The 24268-nt window shown below is 41.8% G+C and overlaps 1 long non-coding RNA gene across 1 annotated transcript; it reads right to left on the bottom strand.

The window, feature by feature from the left end:
- Positions 1–2366: 2366 nt before the first annotated feature.
- LOC309847018 lies at positions 2367–23786 on the bottom strand. Its single transcript, XR_014302265.1, has 3 exons — positions 23684–23786; positions 23347–23513; positions 2367–3112 (listed from the first exon to the last, which is right to left on the bottom strand). It is a non-coding gene; the product is annotated as an uncharacterized lncRNA (long non-coding RNA).
- Between the last annotated feature and the right edge of the window lie 482 nt (positions 23787–24268).

Here is a 24268-nt window from a genome sequence, read left to right as displayed (position 1 = left end):
GATTTTAGCCTCAATGAAGGTAGACACAATGCTCTGAAAGTTGAGATTTAGCTCTGTGCAGTCACCCCTCTTATGCCTGCTCCTGGATACTCCTGTGTTGAAAGGAGTTTCTTGTCTTTTTTCTTTTCTTTTCTTTTCTATTCTTTTCATTCTTTCCTTCCTTCTTTTTTTGGGGGAGTCATGCAGTGAAGTGTAGACAGTGCCATTAGGGTGCCAGACTGAGTACCAGAGTATAATCAGACCCCCATCCAGGGCTCAAAGGAATCATGAATATTTACTGTCCTAGGATATATAGGTCTACACTGGGGATTCACTTTAGGAAGTAGGCAAAGTAAGCAATTTGAGTGGACACTGATTAAGTTCTGGGTCCTTTCTATGACTATAACTGTTGGCTGCATGTTTGGCAAGCTGGAAGTTCAATTTATTTACTTTTGCCAGAGACACTATTGATAGGTGGAGCTAGACGTTTGCATGGAAATGGGTAAGCCAGTTAACATAAGTAGCTCATGAGTTCCCAAGATGCATGGTTTGCCAGTTAGGTGTAAATTGAGGTGATCCTGACCAAGGCCCATTAGACCCTGAGATGAGGTCACTCAGAGAATATAAAGAGGTGAGACTGATGGCCTGGCTCCCATTCCAAATTACATCATCAAGAGAAAATGATTTCGTGTCTGGGAGGCAGTGGGGCCAGGATTCATTTGAGCAAGTCCCTCAGAAGGCATGCTGGGATTTGGAGACTGGCTGTGTGAGGGAGGCTGCAGAGTTGTGTCTCTGGGTGGCAGGCGTGGTTTGGTCTGGGGCACCACTGGGTTAGGTAGCACTGAGAGGAGTGTCATTATCCCTTCATTTCACAGGGCGCTGTGGCAGCCATATTTATTCAGATGCCACTATCTTTGCTGTGTGTGAAGGCCCTTGGGTTTCCCAGAGTTAGCTGTCACACCAGGTTTCCAGATTGGCAATGTGGAGCTCATTTAGAATGAGCAGCTTCTGATGGGGGCTAGAGGGCAGTGCCTGAGCTCGGGGGTCAGTGGGGAAGGTGGGAGGTAAGACTGACTCAATAAATACTAGTCAGCTTAGGGAACTTCTTAGAAGAGGAAAGGCCATTCTGTGGTCTAGGCGTGTGGGATTGTGCTGGAACACTCTGAGAGGATTACTAAAATCCAAAATGCCACCTTCCATGGAGAGGTGGGTATATACATTGAGTCAGAAGTGTGCCTGGCCCCATCTCTACCCTGCTCTCAGTGGTCTTTCAAAAACATAACTGATCATGTCATTCCAGATCTTTCACTGGTTCCCAATTACTGTGCTCCAGAATGGAATCATCATACCTTTGCCTGGTGTGCAAGTTCTGGCATAATCTGTCCCTTGCTCACCTTTTGTCCAGTATCGTTGTTATTGGCTCCTTCTACACTCCTGCCAAAAGCCGTCTGTACACTTACTGAGGCTCTTTCCTTATGTCCCAGCCTCCTAACCAAATTCCTATTTACCTGACATGATGTAAGTCAAGGATCTTCTGGAGACACCTCAGAAGATTCATTACACTTACCTACATTTGATTCAGTATTCATACTTAAGTTACAGTATTTACCTAATTTTGTCATTGTCATTCATATCCTTTTTTACTGAAGCTGCTTCCATATGCTTTTGGCTGCACAAAAATCTGGATCTACTCCAGGGTGTACAAGTCAGGCCTGGGATTTAATCCTAAGGGTGACAGAGCTACACAGGAGACTGCACATACATCTGGAATGTAGCCCCTAAGCTAAAGGTAAGCCTCTGATTGGGAAGTTGTGAGTATTGTGTAGAGTCTGCGTCTTCTACCTTGAAAACAAGAGCTTGTTCATTTTGCAATTCTTTCCATCAGGCACAGAGCATGGCACTTTGTGAACCCTGAATGAATAATGGTGTGGAGACAAATGAACACTGTACTTGATGATGAAACATGACACAGAGCTTCTAGACATTTAAAGTAGGGTTGTTCAATAGAAATATGTGAGGATCCTATGTAATTTAAAATTTTCTTTAAGACTTTGTGTATTTTACATTTATGGCACATCTCATTTTGGACCAGCACCGTTTCACGTGCCCCATAATCGCATGTGGCTCATGGCTACCATATTGGACAGTATAAATATAGCGTATGAGTTTATAAACAGTGCCAGGAAGAAGAAAATGTTTTTGATCCAGCAATTTAATGATGGTTGCATTCGTAACTCCTAAGTTCCAATAATATTTCCTGACTCCTAAAAATCACATTAATTTCATGTCAAAATGCCCTCCTCCCCAAAACTGTACAGTAGAATGAGAGCGAAAAATGCACAGGTTTTATTTAAATGTAAATGTAGAGGTCATAGTATTCTTAAAGGTGTAGTGGAATAAATGCAGCCTCTTGGGGTCAGGTGTTTTTAACATGCAAATAACATTGTGAAGTTCTGAAAGAGATAGAGTTCTCATTTATGAAGCATTACAATAACTCCAAGACCCTTCATTTCACAGCAGAATTTCCTGAGCTCATTATGTGAAAAGGAGTGTATTGTCTAGTACATTCTGTCCTGGGAAGCTCATCTGCTCCAACTCCAGTAGATGTGAAAGCTGTATGTTTACATGAGAAAAAAATTTCATTAGACATCCCTGATGGTAAATTTTGTAGGCAGGGAGCCTTGTGTAAATCACTGGTGTGGCTTTGCTGACTTCCTAGTCAAACTCAGGCTGTGTGTCACTGCACGCTGCAAATTAAATTTCGATGAGCTTGGGAAAGTAATTGGGCTGTGAATGTTCCCCATTACTCAGAGAATTGTAAATGTCCGGAAATGAAATCAAATGATGTAAAATCTAATTAATGTTTTGGGGGCAACCAGGACCATAGAGATATAGAGCAGTCAGGGACCCAAGTTAAAGCCCTCATATTTCACATTAAAAAAAACCTCAAGGCCTAGAGGGGTTTGAGAGGCTCAACCAAGGTCAAGCAAGTGGTCTTGGCTACAACTGGATTAGGACGTAGTTCTACTGACTCCTTTACTTTGAGGTCATTCCTCTTCACACAGCTGCCTGTGTTTCTCTGGCGCCTCTTGCTTTCTGTGGCTCTGGCCATTTCTCTGAACTGTGTTGTCTTCTGGAAGGAGAGGGAGAGAAAGAAAAGCCGAAAGCTGTCAGCATTATTGTAATTATATGTAGCATATAATTATTCCTATCCCTGCCATAGCAGAATAAAAACATATGATATTATATGTAAATGTTGGTTTTGGGGAAAATACTAATTTCCTGAGCCAGAAACTGATGGAAGAAAAATGAAAGAAAAAAAAAAGTGGGTCAGACAGCTAAAGGAATCTGGGACAAGAAATACAGTTCTGCTTGGAACTCAGCTGTTGAGAAGGGCAAATAGGTACTCAGTCAACATTGATTTGGTCAGTGAATTGAAAGGGATGACACGGGAAGGAGAGGAATTGCTGGTGGTCCTTTACCAAGGCTTGGGGCCTTTTGAATTCAGAGGAGTCGGGGAGTCTTGAGAGTAGACTGAAGTGCCTTGACTGAGGTGATGTGATGGTAGGTGGGCAGTTTGTTTCCTATAGATAGACGTGGCACTGGCATCGGTGGGTCACATTCCCAGATAAGCTGTTTCCCAGCTGTGTGCCCTTAAAATAGCTTCTTGTCCTCTTTAAACAAGAGGGTTGATCGCAGTGACTCTTTCTGGAGTTCCTCCACCAGCCCTGTCATTCTAGGATCTGTGGAGCTGTGGGGGAGCTAGTGTCACTGTTCGTGGAAAATGGAAGAATTCAAGGAGTGAGTACATCTATAGAAAACAGGCACATCGTGCCATCTTTCCCTTTGATATGAAGAAATGTGACCTTTCCTGCCTCTCTTGGTGGCTTAGAATAATAGGCTGAGGGGGACAGAGGGGGCCTGGGTGAAGCCAACAGAGGGAAATTTTCTTCCCATTTTCTGAGAAGCTCTAACATGGCCTCTTCTCTCCCATTATGTTCTGCCTTAGAAACAAAGTCATCCCTGTGCCTCTGTACATGGATTCTGAAACATTCATTTAACAGCATGTTTATTTTAAGTCTCTGACTCGGCACTGAGGAGAGATTGAAAAGCACCAGCCTCAGGCACTTTTGATCTCCTGCTCCTCATGAATGCGGCATTCATCACTTAAACGTAATATATTTATAATCAGGGCCAAGGCAGCATGACCTTGTTTTATTCTAAATGGATCAGAGGCAGCTAGACATGGGGGCTTCCTGCTTTAAATCAGATGCAAGACGTGTTAGCCGTCAAGGACTTCGTTATAATTCAGTTGATCTCTTTAGGTTTGATGTGCTTCTTTCTTTGTTATTTATATAAGAAGAAAACAGAAAATTGGTGGTGGGTGAAGGGAATGTGTTAGGGGCTCCCCATAAAACCAAATTCGGGGGGGGGGATGGAAAGTTGGTCAATGTGGCCTTTCCATCAGAAGGGTCTGGGACAGGAAGACAACATCACATCCAAGGCTTTGCTCTTCCAACCCAAGGTAATTAATTTCTAAGCCACATCCCCCCGCCCGGAAACATTAATCATGAAAATTAAAAAAAAAAAAAAAAACACCCTGAGTCAATTGTTATTTATCACTTCTCTGTGCAGCAGTGTTTCAAGAGCACTCACCAGGAATGTTCAAACACATTTTTTTTTTCTCTCCCAGGACTTAGTCTGGGGCCAGCCCTGTATATAAATAACATTATAGGGCGACAACTCCAATCTTCTTCAACCTCATCTTCTACGGTGTTCTGCCTTATTCTGCTTTAACTGTCTCTACTAGATAAAGATGCAATCCCTTTCAGTGACTTGAATTGCCCTTAAAAGTCAGAATGGACAAGTACTGCTTATTTTAGTGATTGTAGCAAGTGAGAATCAAAGATCCAGAACCGAACATTTACACAGAAGGAAATCCGCAGGGGCGTTGTTGCTTTAAGGCATCTGATTATTTATCCGCCTACAGCTGGTTCCTCCACTCTCCCATTCCACCCACCTACCCACCCACCCACCCACTGCTTCCCCTTGTTACAAGGTGTTCTATCTTGGAGATGAAGCAAGTGAGGGCTAAGCTAATTAACTAACCAGCAGTGATCTACAGCTTCAGCACCTTGCATTCCTGAAGATTTATCCCATTTCGAATTCATTGCCATTTCCCTCCAGGGAAATAAAGATTGCTGCCTATTAAAGATGGGGACAGAAAAAGGCACCTTCACTGGAGACAGCCTGTACAAGAAAATAATACTGTAATCATTCCCTCCAATCAGCTGAAAAGGATTAAATCTTCTGCTTCTAAAGTAATGTTCCAATTGAGCCTTGGGGAAGAATAATTCATGATTAGGGAGAAGGCTGGTCTAGCAAATGTGAACATTATGTCCATTACTTAAACACACTTCCTGGGCTGACTGCTAATGTACCCAAGGGACTCCAAGCCCCAGCAACTGATAGGCGCAATGAAACAGGCAGACAAGGACAAGAAGTATTATCATCTGCATTCAACAGCACTACATAGACTTTACCACTGCTAAATCACTGCCTTTGGTAAATAGCCCAGATAACTCATTTTAATAGAAGAATTCTTCTCTTCTTTATGTGTATTAAACAACAGACTCTTATGAGCGGTGGCAGTGTATTGATTCCTGGGAAAGGCCGTGTGAATACCAATTCTGTAATTTATGCTGTTTTGTGGCTCTGGCTGTATTTGTTATGCATAGTGTATTAAACATTCAATAGCTCAATTTAATCTTTGCAGCCAAATTGCACAGCACATCATGCCAGATAGTGGTTGTTTCATATACACAGCCCATCTGCTTCCTGTTCTATAATTCATTCAGCAGGCAAAGTTTCTGGCAGCCTCGGGCTACCAAAATATATATATATCCTTAGGGTACCAGAAGTGCTTGGCACTCGATGAGTTTTCCGGGTTTCTAGTGCTGTGTGTGTCTGAGCATGGGTATGCGTTTCCACTTTTATGAGAATTAAAAATGGGAATAGTTTGCTAAGTTCTGTGTCCTCATCTGGACAAACTTTTCATAAACTTGTGGGGTTTCACAAAACCCAAAGAGAAAAAAAAAACATTAGAAATGAAACACAGTGATCCTCTCTCTTGGGAAATTATCCATTGCAATAAAATGTGTTCTCTCAACCATCCCTACCTAAATAGATTGATTTATATCTTGTTGGGTGGGGGGTGGAGGAGAAATAAAACAAACCCCAAAGTACTATAAACTCTTGGCTCTTTTCTCTGGACGAACCATTTGGTATTAGCTCTCTTATGGTGAATGTTTATTTTTCCTGAATCTCCTCTTCTCCTGGAGGCCTGTGCCTGTCTCTTAGAATCCATGGTAACTTTGTCCTTGCCTCATCTCCATTTTCTGTTTGCTTTTAAAGAAGTCAGTGCCTAAATATTGCCCAGTGGAAAACTACATATGCAGTTTATTGAAGTCTTTCTGCAACTCCCACTACAAATGCCCAATTTTCAGAGCATTTTATAGCCTTCATACCACACACAGGGGACATGGACCACCCTTGGTTTTAGGTGTTCAATTTACCCCTTTGTGGGAAACGTGACTGATGAACCCATCTTATGGACTCAAATTACGGCCTCTCCGAGCGGAAGTAGATCATCCATTCCAGTGACCTCATTTTACAGGTAATAACAGCTAACACTTGTGTAATGCATTAGAGCAATATGAAACATGTGGATGCCAATGGGGCACAGCGAGGTCTCAGACGATTGAAGTGTGAAGCCTGCGTGGTGGGGACGGTGGGGAACCTCACTCCCATGCCTGAATCTGAGGACAGAGCTGACACAGGGCTGCGGAGAGTGCAGAATTGCCACCACGCGGGAAGCAGGCCTGGTGTTTCCAGATCTTGTGGTTTTTCCAGAGAAGCTGAAAACTGGATTTTTTTTTTTTTTAAGATTTTATTTATTTATTTGACACACAGAAATCACAAGTAAGGCAGAGAGGCAGGCAGAGAGAGAGAGGGAGAAACAGGCTCTCTGCTGAGCAGAGAACCTGACATGGGGCTCAATCCCAGGATTCCAGGACCATGACTTGAGCTAAAGGCATAGGCTTTAACCAACTGAGCCACTCAGGCAGGAGCCCCTTTTTTTTCTTTTTAAATGGAAATCCACTGTTGTTGTTGTTGTTGTTGCTGTTTTTACAATGTTGGCATTAAAAGTTATCATATTATATTTTTAAAAACACTGCAAGGGCCAAACAAAACACATCTGTGGGCCTATCAGAGCAGATGGGCTTCTGGTTTGCACACTCTGTTTTAGGGTTTATGCCACCCTATTCCATACATTAGTAGGATATTCCCCTGGTAGGACACTGAGGTTTGGGGAGATAGAGTCTTGTCCAAGTTTATAATCTAAGTGATAGGGTAGAACTGGGGCCAACACTCTGTTGGCATATACCCCAGGGATCCTTTGACATAACTGTGTTTCCCCTGTGGTATATGAAGATCAACCCCAAATTCTTTTTCTAGTAATTGGGATCTTCTCTTTGTAGCAGAGAACTTCACTTTACTTCCGCTTTTCTTGTCCCTCTCTGGTCTTACCATCCTTAGGACACATCATTTTGGTTTGATTCAGCCCAGCCTTTCTCGGGGGTTATGATCCTTGAGTAAACTGTCCAGCAAGTACAGCTCAGGATGCAAACAAAACACTTCATGCTGCATCCCACTGTCCTTCACGTTTATTCACTGGTGATAATCTCCCTGTCTTACCTCTTCCCCCTGATGAAAACTCCCGCATTTACTTTTCTGTTTATTCTTCACTAACTGACAGTTCCACCATTCCTCGGTGTTACAGACAGTCCCTTGATTTAGTAATTTGAATATTCAGAACTGAGGAGCAATTGTAACTTCCAATCTGACTTGTTTTTGGTAGGTAAATTTCTAAGAATAACCTCCAGTGATCCTGAGTATTATATAATGCCTTTTCTTTTGAGGGTGGGTGAGATCTGGGAATATGATGAGATACCACTCTTACTATGATTTGTGTTACTTCATGTGTCAAAATTATGACACATACTTTTAAGATACTTAGGAGATTATCTTGGTGGACCAAATCTAATCACATGCTGCCTTTAAAAGCAAAGTTTTTTCTTCCTGGTAGTAGAAGGGGAAGTCAGAGAGATTCTAAAGCCCAAGAGGCATTCCATGTGCTTCTGGTGTCTTTGGGGCCACATACAAGGACTGGAGACCCATAAGTAGCTGAGAAGTGGAGATCTCAAATGTATAGCCACATAAAACTGATTTCTGCCAATAACTTAATGAGTTTGGTAGTGGATTCCTTTTTCAAGCCTCAAGATAAGAACCTAGCCAGCCAACACTTTGATTTCAGTCTTGTCAGACCTAAGTAGAGAAACTAACCAAGCCATGCTGGACTTCTGGCCTATAGAACTGTGAGGTAGTAAGTGGATGTTGTTGTAAGCTGCTAAGATTGTAGTAATTTGTTACACAGCAGTAGCAAACAAATAAATCTTTCTTTTCCCTGCCAGGCCTGCAGTAGTAAAGGGGAGCCTTTTGGCTTATCCCTTTCTTCTCTCTAGGCTCACCTTTTCACCACTAGCTAGCTTTGGTTTTGCTAGGGAAGAGGGATACAGAGTAGGAAGAAGATGTAAACAGTAGGACAGTTTCTCCTAGGCCAGTGTTTTCTGCCTTCTGGGCCTGCAGAGGCTCCAAGTGGTCTCTGGTACATTTTGCAGGGACTTTGGAGGGTCTTGCTACCCTTCTCTTCCATAGTCCTTTTGGCCTAGACAGATGCTTTCTTATTTTAAGTGAGCATATTCTGAGTTCCTGTGTAAGCTTGCTCTCCTGTATGGCCCACAAGAATCATGTGCTCCTCAACACTTCCTCCCACCACCCCACTGCAGTGAACACAATTTGCTGATGGATCCATGCTGCTGTGCATTTCTGGCCTTGCCATCAAAACAGTGACCTCTCTCCTTACCCTTTTATTTTGTGGTCTAGAATCAGGTCACAGTCCACTGTCTGCTCTGTCTTCCTGAGGAATGAATTAGGCATCAGTTCTTTTGGGGTCTCAGTGACAGGCAATCCATTTCAAAGCTCTCTGAAGTGAACCTGTGCAGATATTCTCCTTAGAATGTGTAGTGAAGGCAACATTCCCCATCTTTGCTCCTAAAGGGCAGGTGGTATGGCGGCACCAGGCTGTGGCTGTGTACAATTCTGGGAATAGTGTTTGTACTCATCCAGGGTATCTCAACAGCTTCTGGAACACTGGAACACATAGAATGCAATTGGAAAGGTGTTCCTGGGCTGTGCAAGGGGGTCCCCTTGTGATGAGGGTTCACTGCAGGGCACAGCTTTCTTCTAAAACAAAACCAAACAACAACAACAAAAAAACCCCAAACCAAACCCCTTTACCAATCCTTTCCTTCTACTTTCTCATCCCTTTTATTCATCTCAAAGTAGGTAGCTGAGTCAAGACTTGTGGAACAGATTCTCCTGCATTGCCACTGTAAATTCTGTGTGTGAGGGGCTGTATCTCATACAAGCTTTGGTATCCTGTCCTATGAGGCCCCTGTTGACAAATGCAGTATGAACAAACTGTTACACTTCCTGTTACACTTGTCTATCTGAGCATTCATATCACTGGTCAGCACCCTCCAGTTCTCACCCAAGGAAGGCAGAGGGGGTGGATTTTTGAAAACAGCATCTGGTTTGGATGCTTCAGCCATGCTGCTCTCTTCTTCCTTGTTAGTTGGAGGATTCTTCTACCAGCTAGGAGCTGGAGCTGTTGGTGGTCGGACCTGGTGGCTTACTGCACATCTCTGGAGGACTTTGGGTTCCTATCTTCAGCCTCAGTTGACTTTCCTACTAGCCACCTGTGCTCACTTAGAAGTTCTTTTTCTGCCGAGCAGTTCTTGTTCTCTGGGTATGTGCCTGTGTGAGTCTTTTTTTCATCTGTGCTTTCCCTCTTTTGGATGCTGGGAGCTTGGTGGTGTTTCATTCAGGAAACCTGGTCTGGCTGACATCCATGATCACTCTCTCCTGCTTTTGCTTACTCACGGCCTACACTTCCTTCTTCTCAGTGTCTGCTTGCATTGTGCGAGGCTTAGGCCCTGGGAGATGAGTTTGTTGGCAAAACCTGCTCATGGAGAACATAGGTTCAGATGGTGAAACGGCTTTTTGACACAGCTGGCCCTCTTCGTGTGGGTCACCTGCATTGCCAGAAACACAGAGGCATCGTGTTCACGAGACTTAAAACAGCCGTTCTGAGTGATTGAGTGAGTGTCAGCCTCACAGGTTTTGGGTGAGTGTCTGCTTTAACCAGCCAATGATTTCCTAGTCTAGAGAATCATACCTGTACAACTTGCCTGAGGGGCATCTGAACATTTTTCTTCTGTCTGAGTCCTAACCTCTTACTCTTTGACTCCTGATTAGATTGATAGTACTTGCCTTCCCATTCCCTCTTTATCAAAACAGGTGCAGGAACCATTCACACTACATGACTGACAGCGTGGGTGTTAGCAGTCCCAGGGTGTTTAAAACTTTCAGTAACACAGCTTTTAAATTTATGACATCAACCCAGTGTGTTAGGTGAGAACTGTATGGTGTGTGTGTGTACACACCAGCCCAGAATTAACCACCTACCATCATGTAAGTCGAGCTTTTGTTGCCTTTCCTTCTTTCCTCTAGAGCTGGTGAGTTAGATCACTGCCTTGGTAGAAACTGAAGATCTTCCTAAAGACTGACAACTGATATCTACTCTAGGGCCTGCCAAATACCTATGATTTTTAACAGGGAAATCGGTCATTGAGATCAGGAAGGTATAAAAATATTCATATTTATTCTTCTAAAGTTAAATAGTAATAATCCACCAGTTCTCATTGTCTAGTTGTATGTTTTGTTTTTGTTTTTCCAGTGAGTATTATTAAGTACTTGTGTCCTCACAGTGCTAGAGGCCCTGGAGCTCACAGAGGGGTCAAGTAGACCTTAAGAATTCAGTCTGGTGATGTGGACAGAATTTCTGAGAGCAAGGGGCAGTGGTGTCCCACCCAGTAGGCGTGGGCGGGTGGGAGGAGACTGCTGGGCACGGAACTGAGCATTGCTGAGAGCAATGAGAGCTCCATATAGAAAATGGAGAAACTGTAAACCACTTTGGCTTCCTTTATGATTTTGTCCAGGCCTTTTCTTTTCTGTCTTTTTTCCAGCCTCCCTGCTCCTTATCTCCATCTCTTCCTGGCACTTTTGCTTCTCTTCTTCCATCTCAGTCTCAGTCTGGTCCTTCACCACCCTCTTTCCCATTGTGCTCATTGTCTCTAAATTTCTTGCTTCCAGAAGGGTAAAGGGGAATGGAGACCTAAAAAGGTCACACCTTGCATTTTCTCCATATGCTATTCCAACTTTAAAAGAAGAGAAGGAAATTTAACCTTAGATGTTAGGGTTTTCTTTTTTCCTTAAGCAGTTCCAAATTCCAGTTTTTACTCTCCATTGAGGAGGGTGATCATGCACTAGGATTGAAAGAAAGAAGGTGCAGGGGTGCCTGGGTGGCTCAGTCTGTTAAGCGTCTGACTTTTGGTTTTGGCTTGGTCATGGTCTCAGGGTCTTAAGATTGAGCCCCACGTCGGGCTGCATGCTCAGTGCTTGAGATTCTCTCTCTCCCTCTGCCCCTCCCCCTGCTCAAGCTCCCATTCTCTCTCTCTACCCCCCTCTGTCTCTAAGATAAATAAATAAATCTAAAAAAAGAAGGAAAGAAAAGAAGAAGGTCCAGAGGGTTGGTGACAAGAAGTGGGATTTATAGCCTACCTTTTTCCATGCTAATTCTCCAAGAATCCTCAAACACAAACCCAAGGACAGAAAAAAGATATGGTAAGTTTAGAGTAGACACATATCCTTAAGTTTCAGGAGGCAGATGTGAAAATTGCCTCAGCTGCCTATGGCTGTTTTTCTGTTATAATGCCACTTGCTTTTCCAACTGGCCTGCAAATGAGTTCCCAGCACAGATACTTGTCATTAGCTAGAGTGTGGGAGAGGCAGTGTGCAATTTGTTGTTGCTTAAATTAATCCCTGCATTCATTTTGTACCAGAAAGAATACAGGACTTGCTTTACTATTGGGAAATAGGCACACCCTGACTTGTATTCTCTTTCACAGGACATAGGGCAAATGGTTTCTAAACTAACGTCCAGTAATGAAACCAGAGACAGGACTCCTATTTTCATTGTAAGCACAATAAAATATTTCCACAGCTTCTGAAGTCAGCCTCTTTGGCCACTGAAATAGAAGGGAATTAAACACAAGAAAACAACCCTAAAACAAAAAGTTATACAAAGCAATAATAATGTTAGTGCTAATTGTTCTCCACATGCAGATCTGAAACCTTTGTGCCACCTTCCTCAAAGAGGAGAATGGTTTTGCTAAATTAAATGGGCATGGCATAAACCAGACTCCTTTACACTGAATGCTTCAGTAAAGAGTATATTCAGAGAAGACATAAACTCTCAATGCATCATAAGGCAAAGGGCTGTAGGGAATAGTCCAATAAAAGGAAAAAAAGTCTGCTCAATGAAAACACTTTACAAGTGAATATATATATTCGCACTAAAAGAGATATCTTAAACTCTAACAGAGGTACCATTCAGGTGATAACAAGTGGTGGCAATAGTTATATTCATTTCCCCTGGCCCAAACAGCCAAAATTGAAGGGAGTGCAATGTACAGGAAATTATAAACACTTTATTCCCACTTTACCTAGATTTCCCTGTTCTGTAAACACATGAGTTTCTGACGTTCCCACCCATTCTGGGAGGAATGCATGCTCTTTCTCACTTTAACCATTTGGTCGCTCAATGAAAAGCATCACCATTGCCCTGCTCAACCCATTTAGCACCTCTAGAAGTCACTACATGGATTTAGTGATTAATGATGATTGATTTTTTTCTTGCCAGCTTAATCGTCACACTTGAGTGAGGCCGATGTAGACCCAGCTGTGCTTAATTAGCCCACAGGACTTAGAAACCATATTTTAAAGACAGGCTTGTAATGGAAGAAGGCTTCTTGATGATACAGCCTGCTGAGGGGAACCCAGACATGTGGCAGGCACAGGTGTTCGTTAGGTCCAAGGAGAGTGTTTGGGAAATGTAGATGATAAAAAAAAGACTTATGTTTTCCCTGGATTTGGGAAAGCTTTTGTTGCCTTCTAGAACATGGATTATAAAGAGAGATAGCTCAATAGGAATTTCTTTCTCTGTGGCATGATCTTGGCTACTTACTTGCAAATGCTGGCTTCAATCTAGAAGGTAGGTGTGTTATACTACACCATTCTATATGGCATATTTATTTTTAAGTTTTTGGTGGATTTAACTTTTCCTAGAGTCCACCTTAAAATGTGAAACTCCTTATTATCCCTGAAAATGTTCTACGTCTATAAGGTTGTTTTCTTTTATTCAGGATCTAAAATTTTTTTTAAAAATCAGCCTTCTTCATTCCCTTTCTTCTGTGTTTGGCTTTCTTCCTTCCTCCCTTCCTCCTATCTTCGTTTCCTTCCTTCCTTTCTCTCTCTTTTTCCCTCTCTCCATTTCTCGCTTCCTCCCTCCCTCCCTCCCTTTCTTGTTTCTACTAGAAACATCCTTTGGGGCAATAGGAAAATTATTTCTAAACTCACTTTGTTCCATATCAGTCAAGAGTCCTCTGACCTCTGTTGCATGAGCACTTGCCCAACTGGGCTTAGTCTCCAAACCATAATCTCATTTCATACACACTAGAGAAACATCCAAGCATTATCATAGCTTGTTTCAGGTAACATCTGGCTTGAGTCAACTAATGATATAGGAGAGCCATGACTCTTATTCATACTTCTCTTAACCTAGAAGGCCCAGGGGAACTTTATGAGGACGGGATGCAAAGTGAATTTTCAAGGAGAATTTGTAGATACACTTATATAGATATTGCTGGGAATTGTGGAAGTGTTCATAAGTGGAAGTCGTAAGGGGATAGAGAAAAATCTTTTGCAAGGCTTGGTCCCCCCACACCATTGAGCTGTTGACTAGGGAAACTGATTATGCAGTTAAAGGGAAGACTAGTGAGAACATTGGGGAGTGGAAGTGGTTAGTAAGGGGACTTCCACAAGATGCCCGGAAGCTTGGAAATTGATCCCCAGAGGGTTGTTTTCCAAAGGTGGTGGAAGTTCAGATTTGAAACTGCTACTGAGTGCTGATGAAAAGAATTGTCGGTGTGAAAGGCGATACTGTGTTGTGAAGAATAGTATTATATCTAAAAGGAATGCTACACTTATTTACAACTCTTTGGGCAACAGGTGACAGAAACTCAATTTCAACAGTTTAAGCAAAAAGGCTCACAAAGCTTGGAAGGCAATAGTATACAGCTTATAAGACTGAAATTATAGCATAGGATCCAGGATCTCAAGAACTGGCACTAAGTAGTTGACTTCAGGTGTCTTTTTTCTGTCTCTTTCTACCATCTTCATCTCTCTATTCCTCTGTGCATGCATGCATCTATTTCTCCATTCATTCATCTGTCCCTCATCTCTATAGTTGACTTTGTTCTGCAGATAGAATTTCTCTAAATGCCAGGGTTTAACAAACAGTGGAAAGGGCTTCTCTGGCCAATCGTGCATATGACAGTTCCAGTGAGGGACACCGTCTGGCCCTGTTGGGTCATCTGATCCTCCCCTAACACAGTCCAGGGGAATAGGGTATTATTTGGCTAGGCATGGGTCATGTGCCCATATCTGTGTGAGTGATTATATTAGCACACACACAAAAAATAGAATAACTTGCTGGGCACACAGTACATTCATTGTAATATTACTGTGTAGTAAGAATAACTTTTTCTGAATAACAGCTTATTCCATTTAAAGCATTTTGACTTACATATTACCTAAATTTTTGCTGACAGTGGCTCTATGAGAGGTTATACACACTTGGTCTTGCTTTACTGAGGAAAAACCTGAGTCTAGATGAAATAGTAGTACATGCATAAAAGGGCATATACAAATAACAAATATTTTTAAAAACATAGGAGATCTAGGTCTAGTTCCAGTTCTGCCACTAATGAGGCTCTTATTAGCATATCAGTTTACTGTTTTGGGCTTCAGAGGGAATTGAACTAAATCAGTAATTCTCAAACTTTAATATGATCATCTGCATGGTTTATCAAATGCTCATTTTTGAGCCCCACCCTAAAGATTTCTGATTCAGGAAGTCTGGGGTGGAGCCAGAGAATTTGCATTAAAAAAAAAAAGATTTATTTATTTATTTGACAGAGATCACATGTAGGCAGAGAGGCAGGTAGAGAGAGAGAGAGAGGAGGAAGCAGGCTCCCTGCTGAGCAGAGAGCCTGATGCAGGGCTCCATCCCAGGACCCTGGGATCATGATCTGAGCCACCCAGGTGCCCTGAGAATTTGCATTTTTAATAAGTTTCCAGATCTGCTACTGTAACATATCACTACAAACCTAGTGACAAATTTATTGTCTTAAAGTTCTGGAGATAAGTTGGAAATGCGTTTCACTGAGCTAAAGTCAAGTTGTTGACAGAGCTTTGTTCTTTCTGGAAGCTCTAGAGAAGAAATTATTTCTTTGCCTTTTCTAGCTTCTAGAAACTGCCTGCATTCCATGGCATGTGGCCTCTTCCTCCATCTTCAGAGCCAACAGTTCAGCTCCTTTAAATCTCTCTCTGACTGACCTCTCTGTTGCCTTCCTCTCCCATGTTAAATGACACTTGTAATTACATTGGACCCACTCAGCTCATTGAGTTTAATCTATTTTAAGATCATCTGATTAGCGGGGCGCCTGGGTGGCTCAGTGTGTTAAGACTCTACCTTCGGCTCAGGTCATGATCCCAGGGGCCTGGGATCGAGTCCCGCATAGGGCTCTCTGCTCAGCAGGGACCCTGCTTCTCCTCACCTCTCTCTCTGTCTGTCTCTCTGCCTATTTGTGATCTCTCTCTCTGTCAAATAAATAAATAAAATCTTTAAAAAAAAAAAAAAGATCATCCGATTAGCAACCTTAGTTTCATCTGCAATTTTAATACCGCCTTGCCACGAAACAGCATATTCGTAGGTTCTGGGAATCAGACAGGGACATCTTTGGGGGCCATGATTCTGCCTATCACATCAGGGTTCCCTCCCTGAGAACCACTGGACTATAGCTATTATTCCATTTTACTCGGCTACAGAATTGCAGTCCCAGGGTAGCTGGGCAGCAGCTTTGTTCTCACTTCTTTGAAAGTGGACTGATGCTTACATGTTTTTACATTAATTCCTTGCATTGGTTGAACTGTACGACAAAAATAATTTGCTCTGGAGTTAAGGCGCTCCCCAAATAAAAGCCATTTATTCTCTCTCTAAACTAGAAGAGACCCAAATAAAGGGCTATATTCAAGGGGTTTTCTGTTCATGAGGCCGGATTTCAGTCTGTGATGAAGTAACATGAGCTCTGAGGCTTAGAAGGTCTGTATCCTCAAGGTTTACGTCAGTTTTTCTCATGTTTATTTTGTGCTTTCAGGTTATCTACTCCATTCTTGAGTTAGAAGTTTTTCTAGCATTAACAAACTGCAAACAAGAAGGGATTGAGAATGCAGAGAACGTTACAAAAGGCTTCAGATTCTGTCCACTGGGCTTAAGCCAGTTATTGGTGAGACACAGTTTTGGGTCAGGTCTCCTAAGAACTGTCCAGAGTTGTTCTGGGAACTGCTCACTTGCCTACTTTTTCTTGCTTCCTCCCTCTTCATCATTTTGAATAGGATCAGATTCAAAACTGTCCAGCAGTGTTTTACATATGTATCTTCGATTCTGGCAATGGATGAAGTAATTCTTACATTCTTCCTTTCTCTTCCTTCACCTCATCTCTTGTTTGCATTTAAATCTGAGTGAATCTAAACTTCCCTTTGCAGGAAATCCACTCCCTGTGTGGTAATCTATATTTATAGTGAATTAAAGCTTGATTTCACTCTGAAGTCATGGTACTATAACCCACTTTATGAGACTCTGCCAAAGTAGATGCTCTAGTCTGGGCAAAGCCTCCCTTGGGGCCATTTTTGTTTCTTCTTTTAACTCCTTTTCTTCTTCTTCCTATACTCACCTCTTTCCCCTTTGCTGCAATTTGCTCTGAATTTAACGTGTCTTTCATTTAACATGGATTTAGGCATTTTATAGGGGACTGCTTGAAGGTCTAAAAAAATAAGCCCCTAATAACAGAATGGGGAGGAAAATTTCTTTTGGTATTTAAATAACAGTATGTTTGTTAACTTAACTGTAATTTTGTTAGCATGCATTAACAGGAACCCTGCCAATTTTGGAAACTTTTCTTTTGAAACCACTAATTACCTTGATTTAAATTGATAAGTGCCTTACTGCCCTAAAATATTTAATGTATTTTATTGAAGGTGCATATTTTCAAATTCATAAAAATACATATAATACATAGATAATATCTATATATAGTGTGTAATCATATAATGTGTATATCTATGAATCTAGGTTAGTATAATTAGTGTAATTGAGCATTACATTTAATTCTGACTTTTCTGACAGTGAAAGCAAAAAGGGAAACTCAATTTACTGTAACTGTCATCTGGAAAAATGTTAACTAAGCAGTTCCTTAGGAGAAATAGTAAATCTTTTAGATATGACATATATTAAAAGTATTTTCAGGGATATACAAATCCAAATGCAGATGTTCAGGATGTTTGCTATAGTATTGTTTATACCAGCAAAAAAGTAACTAGAAGTAAACACCGAGGGAATAATATTCCATGTCACTATTTCATAAAGTAGTATGTGTTCACATAATAGAATCTTAAAATGGCATAAAAAACCCATGTTGAAAATGATTATTTTTTCATTCCGTGGAAATGTTTATGATGATACACATGGAATATGTATGCATACTCCATAACAAAATATCAACAATATATTTGGATAGTGGAATAATAGATCACTTTTATTTGCTTGCTTTGTTTGTTTGTTTGTATTTTCTCATGCAAACATGTATTACTTTCCAGCTTTTTTTTCTTCATTAAAAAAAATTGTTTTCTTCCATAGGTCTTTCAACCAAGAGACATTTGACAACCTTAAACAATATATGATGCCTTAAACAATGGTTTTACTAAAAACCAAACATTCGTCATGAGACTTACTGAAATCTGATGCAATAACTTAGTGAAGGCGTTTCTTTGCCTCATGAAGCAAGGTGCTGGCAATTCATGAGCACTGGGTAGATAACTTCAAATGACTTAAAAGATATGCACACAAATTAGAGAGAAGTGCTTCTTGAACTTTCCTGACCACACAGAATACCTGGAGATCCTGCTTAAATGCAGATTCTGATTTAGTAGGTCTGGGGTGGGGCCTGGGAGCCTGCATTTTTAATATGCCACTGTCCATGTATGCTTTGCAGGGTAAGGATTTAGAGCATCTAAGGCATCAGATGGGACTTACTGATTTCCACCCCAGGCTGTTCATCAGAGTCACCTACAGACTTTTAAAAAGTACAGATTCCAGAACCCACTTCAGATCTCACAAATCACAAGTTTTGAAAGTGGGCGTTGGGGATATGTATTTTATAAAATCTCCGCAGTCATCTGGATGAAGTTGGTTGGTAGACAGAATGTGTATGATGTTTATTTCCTGAGACTTATCTATCACTCCTATCAAATTTTGATAGGAGCAGCACAGAAGTCTGCCTGGAATATGGCCTGTCTCTGGCCCTATGCAGGAATTAGCCCTGTGTCTTGACAGCAGACATTTAGGTGGCAAGCTTGTCCATGGCACTCTAAGTGAGAAATCACATTGGTATTGCCACCATATCTCTGCCACTGTGGGCCACTGTGGTTGTTTCTAGAAGTAAGATATTAATTTTCCATAATTCACTATAAATAAATATATTGCCAACTGCACAATACTATCTAATTCTGTCAATGAATTTATCTAGTAACATACTCAAAAAACCTATTATTGAAACAGTCATCATTTTTGTAATTTCATCTCTCCCACATTTAACTTCCTAGATAAAAAAAAAATTGCATAGATGATGCTGCCGCTGTTTACTGAGAGTGTACAGATTAATTATATTTGCCTGAGATAGAGGCCAGATTCTGATTATGAAACCCACTGAGCAAATACCCACATGAGCTCACTAGGTAAGGTTAGCATGGAAACTGAAAAACATGTGAGTTGCCAAGGAGGTCACCATCCTTTGGGATGTCTAGTGCATGCAGAAAGCAATGTGTGACAGCATGGAACACATCAGTTTATCCTCTGGTGAGGTCTGACCCAGCAACTCATGTATGCCAGCCTGTCACTCAGAACTATGCTTGTGCTACAGGGATCTACATATGCTTCTATTTGAGAGCAGCAAAACCCTGGCTTTGGGTTTTAATAAGGCATACCTAATTTCCACATAAAAATTGCAGGTTAACCATATTAGCATGTGGTGGGCGATTTCCATCTCGTGTGCAAATTTGCTTTCCACAGACATTGCTTTCCAACAGGTTTCTGAGAAGGCCACGTAACTGTAGTGTGTAGGAGAACTAATGAACAATTCCGTGATTAATAGATTAACTATGGCTTTGTAAGAGGCAAATCAGTGTCTCTCACTAGCAGACATTCTGACTGTCAGGTTTTATTTTCCTGTTACCAAAGTTAGACTTTGTACTGCAAAGGCAGTATGACCTGGCCCCATATGGTAAGACTTCTTTTTGGTGAATCAAGCCTTGATTTCTCTGAGATGCTTTTTATATTATAATCCCTATTATTATAACCTGCTGAGCTATTGGGTTGTATGAATGCTCAGTACAGCTGTCCAGGAATGATTACAAGATGAATCATTTTACCTCTTGGCGAAAGAGAAGAGTTTTCTCCATTTTCCCTGTCCTCCTTGCCCCTCTCTCCTTGGCTGAACTCTCGGACTCTCCCTTTCTCCTTCGCCCCAGGCAGAGGTAATTATTCACATCACTGTTAAAGAAGAACTATGAGCTAAGGTTCAAAACCAAAATGATACTGATGAACATCATTTAGCTTCCCATTTGGAGTCCTTTCAAGTTTATTTTTCTCTTGACTGCAGCTGCCCAGCATATGTGGTTCACCCGGCCACACAGCATTTCCTCTTCGATGGGGACCATTCATAATCAGGCTGTAGGTCTCTCCACATTTTCTTCCTTCCCCGCCTCTGCTGCTTTCTCTTCTTGGTCCCATCCTCTTTCTGGGTCCTCCATTCCTTTTCCTCTTGTGCCTTTCCTGGTTGCAAATAGAAGCTGGAGCCTGGCTCCTCCAGGGTCAAACGCATAATGTAATGGCTTACCTCCTGTTTGATTTCAGCTCCGGTCCCTGGGGGGACACCACATTATTGTTGTGGCCCAGCTTTGTAGCACCACAGGCTAATGGATCAATTCAGCCTTCAAAGCATCCTATGGCCTGTCGATATGAAATTCTAGCAATTACTGAAGTGGGAAGGCTGGGAAGCGGCTGAAAAACATTCCCTATTGATCACTCTAGAGTATGATGAACTTGTTTAAGAAAAATTGATCCGACACATTGATTTTTTTTTTATCAGAGAATCTCATGAATGTAATTTAAGTCACAATATTTCTTGCCTTGCACAGTGTTTTCTTCGTGAAGAAACTGTGAGGCAAGCCAGCCAATGAGAGATACTGAGAAGAGTTGCAAGTCCTTGCTTGCTCCATCAGGAAAGGGAAACTGTTTCTATGTTAAACTGGTTTTTAAATGTAAGGTCTCTTTTGTACTTGGTGTTTTATACCCTCTCATAAACCTTCTTAACCAATATTCCCTTCCTCCCAGGCCCTCAGGTCCTCTTCACCTTCTAATTGGAGGTTTTTTTTTGGAGGAGCAGGCCCTCAGATATAGCATATGCTATCTCGGTTATTGCATGGAGAGTAGGATTTAGAAAATGAGAATCTTTATTATGGCCAAAGGTAGCTCTGTCCCTTGACAGGTCCAAAACTACTTGAACAGTGATGATGATAGATTGCAAACCCTCAAGCCATTCACTCTCTGAACAGTGTCACACCTGCAGCACATGCTTGGACAGCTGCTGTGCAGCCAGAACTGCACCAGGGACTTGAAGAGGTGCCAGAAATCCTTTCCTACTTCTGAATACCTCTCACCATTGACTCTTTCCTTTCTCCCTTAGTCTGACCTGGTATTCTCCTAGGGAACAGATGACTAGTTTCCAGACTTGGGTGATCATTAGCATCCCTTTGGAAGCTTCCAGAAATATAGAGTCTTGGACCTTATTCCAGACCTAGTGAAGCAGAATCAGGGAGTAGGGCCGAGGAAATGATATTTAGAAAGCTCCCTGGTTGAGTCCATTGACCAGCCATGTTTGGAAACCACTGGATCATATAACAGAGGGGTGTGTGTGTGTGTGTGTGTGTTTGGTAAAGAAAGAGTTGTTTAGAAGCATGAGAGGAGAAAGTTGCCAAAATAAATAAATAAATAAATAAAGTACAATAGGTAATTCATCCTTTTAGAATTCCTTATTAGCACCTTGAATTTGAATGTGTATGTACAAGAGCTGATCAGAGGAAGCTAGCTGATACTAAGTCCAAGAGAATAAGAGAGAAAGGATGGAGCAGTTTCCAGAGAGAGTTGTGCTAGGGGTAGAGAAGAGCTCAGGGAACAAATTTGGCATATTTCAGTGTTGGGTCCAGAAGAAACTCTCCTGGCAGGGCTTCAGGACTGCATCACAAAGGCAAAAAGATACCTATGTCTAAAAATTCTTGACAGCTCACTCCTACTGAAGCTTGCACCCAACTTCTCTGATGTGCATAAAAGAAACTAGTTTCCCTCCCATGTAACAGATTGTGTGAAAGTGGAGAACCGTACCCAGACCTTTCAACACAAGAATTCAGTAGCTGTGTCTTTAATAACTTTGTCAAGCCTCACAGAGAAAGTTCTAAAGTGGTTGACCCACAAGAGAAATGCAGGTTGTCTATTCAAGAATACATCCAGGAAATCTGTTCCCAAATGATTTTCCATTCCATTATCTCAAAGACCTGCTTTCAAGGGTGAAATTTTTAAGGAACTTTGCTGCTTGCTTGGTGAGTTTGTATAAGCTGAGAGGTGGGTCAAAAGAATCTTCTGCAAGTCATTTAGATTGGAGATGTTCATGTACTTGGAAAATAAGTTTTAGTGCAGTCTAGTAAATCCAGCTTTTAACCATTTAATTCTTACCTGTGTTACCTTTTTCTCTGGGCTCCTGGTACCCTAGACAAGTAGACTAAATAATTTGCCACAGTCATTCTCATTCTTGACTGTACTTTATAATCCTCTGGGAGCTTTAACTAGTATTCAGGCCCGCGCCCGCCCCCGGAGATTCCGACTTAATAGGTCTGAGGTTAGGTCTGAGCGTTTCCTGTGAAAGCTCCCCAGGTGATTCTCAGTTGTGGACAAATTCGAGAATTTGTTTGCTATTCGAGAATTTCAGTTTGCTATTCAAAGATAGCAAACTGAAGTTCTGCCAGAGTTCAAAATATTTCTTTTAATTTTCTGCCTGCACACTTCTGGACTTCTGGAGAAGACAATGCACAGCAGAGAGAGGAGGTACCTTCTGTTTGCCAAATTTGTGAAGAAAACAAAGGCCTCCTGTTTCAAGTACTTCTCAGATAGCATGTGGGCTCTCCTCAATACACGGCTCTGCTTTCAGCAAAATTGTTAATTATAGATCATAATAAGCTGTTAGGAGCAAAACACACACATAATTTGAAAGTGAAATGAGGCACAGTACATAGATAAAGCAATTGTTTGTTTAAGAGGTGATTAGCAGCAGCAAAACAAGCAAACTGATACTTGAACCTGAAAGAAATTACACCCATTTGGAATTGTTATACTCTCTGGTTATTTGTGCATTGCAGCCTAATGCAAAGGTGCACGTCTGTCGCTGTCAGCTTGCTTTCTTTCTGTGTGTTATGTAGGGAAGCTACAGTCTATGCCGTCTTAGAACTAAGATGATATTAAAAGAATAGCCTGTCAGAAGGAATAAAGAAAGGGAAGTGTCTCGGTTTCTCAGAGGAGCACAACTGAGATTTAAACTGTTCTGAACTATGATAAATTATAAGGCTTTAAAACCACTGTAATCACTGAATGAACAAAACAGTTTGCCTTGGGTAATTATGCCTTTTTGGACTCCTTCACTTTCAAGTTATTTTCCCCTTGTAAATGTTATACTCTGGCACTGTGTGCTGTGTCAAAGAGTGTTAATCTCAGTGTGAAACACTGGGGTTGTCTTTAAGAGTAAGTGAGCCCAGAAATATTCTCAGCTCAGACCAACTTAGATGAAAACACTAGCAACACTTGAGCATGACATTTGGTGACAAGAATTTCTAACTCACAGCTCCATGGGGGGCAAGGTGGGGCGGGGTTTGGAGTTCCATCCTTGGATTTCTCAGGGGAGTGTTACTTGATGAAACAGTCTCGTGGGGTCACCCTCGGCACTGGAAGTTCCCAGGATGGCAACTTCACGTGGAAAGATGCCAGTTTCTGAATAAGGGTGTACAGGCTGGGGATAAATAAGCATGTTATTAGGCGAGATTGCAGTGCTCAGGATGGGAGGGTTAATAAGCAACTGAGGTTAACAGGAAACCCTTAGCTTTTTGTTGCCTGAAAATGCATTCAGATTTTGCAGCTTGCTGCTTGGTAAAGGTGAGGAAGGGCTTAATTGAGACTTACCAGAGGCAACGGAGTTCAGAGCCCATGGTCCAGTCCCAAGCACTCTATCTGATTCCAAGGTTGGCAGCAGAATGTGAGGCTGCTCAGTGTGCCTCGTCTGGTATTGTCTTTGAAAGTTCCAACAAGAAAGCCTCTACTTCGTGTGTTGACTGAGAAAGTGGAGGCAACAGGCAATTTTGGTGCTGCCAGATTGTTAGATTGCTTGGCCTATTTGGGTTAATGTTCTGTTCTGTTCTGTTCAGGGGCAGAGCCTGCAACTTTCCATTTCCTCGGAGATAACAAAGTCAGCGTGATTACATGCTTGGAGAAGTCATATTAGTGATAAGAGCTAACATGTATTGAGCAGTTACTTTGTGCCAGGCATCATTCTACACACACCACACGTCTTACTTCCTCTACCCTTGACATCTATCCTGTGAGGCAGGTGCTTTCATTCTCTCCATTTTATGAAAGAGGATAAGGAGGCAGGAATGGTTGGTGAACTTGCCCAAGGACATGGATAATGGAGCTGAATTAGAACCGGGCGATCCGACTCCCGAGTACTTAGAATGGACCGCTAAATACACAGCTTCAAAGACGCAGACC

The sequence above is a fragment of the Mustela nivalis genome (genome assembly GCF_964662115.1).
Source record: "Mustela nivalis genome assembly, chromosome: 13".
Classification (NCBI taxonomy): domain Eukaryota; kingdom Metazoa; phylum Chordata; class Mammalia; order Carnivora; family Mustelidae; genus Mustela; species Mustela nivalis.
This window is presented reverse-complemented; position numbering and strand designations above follow the sequence as displayed.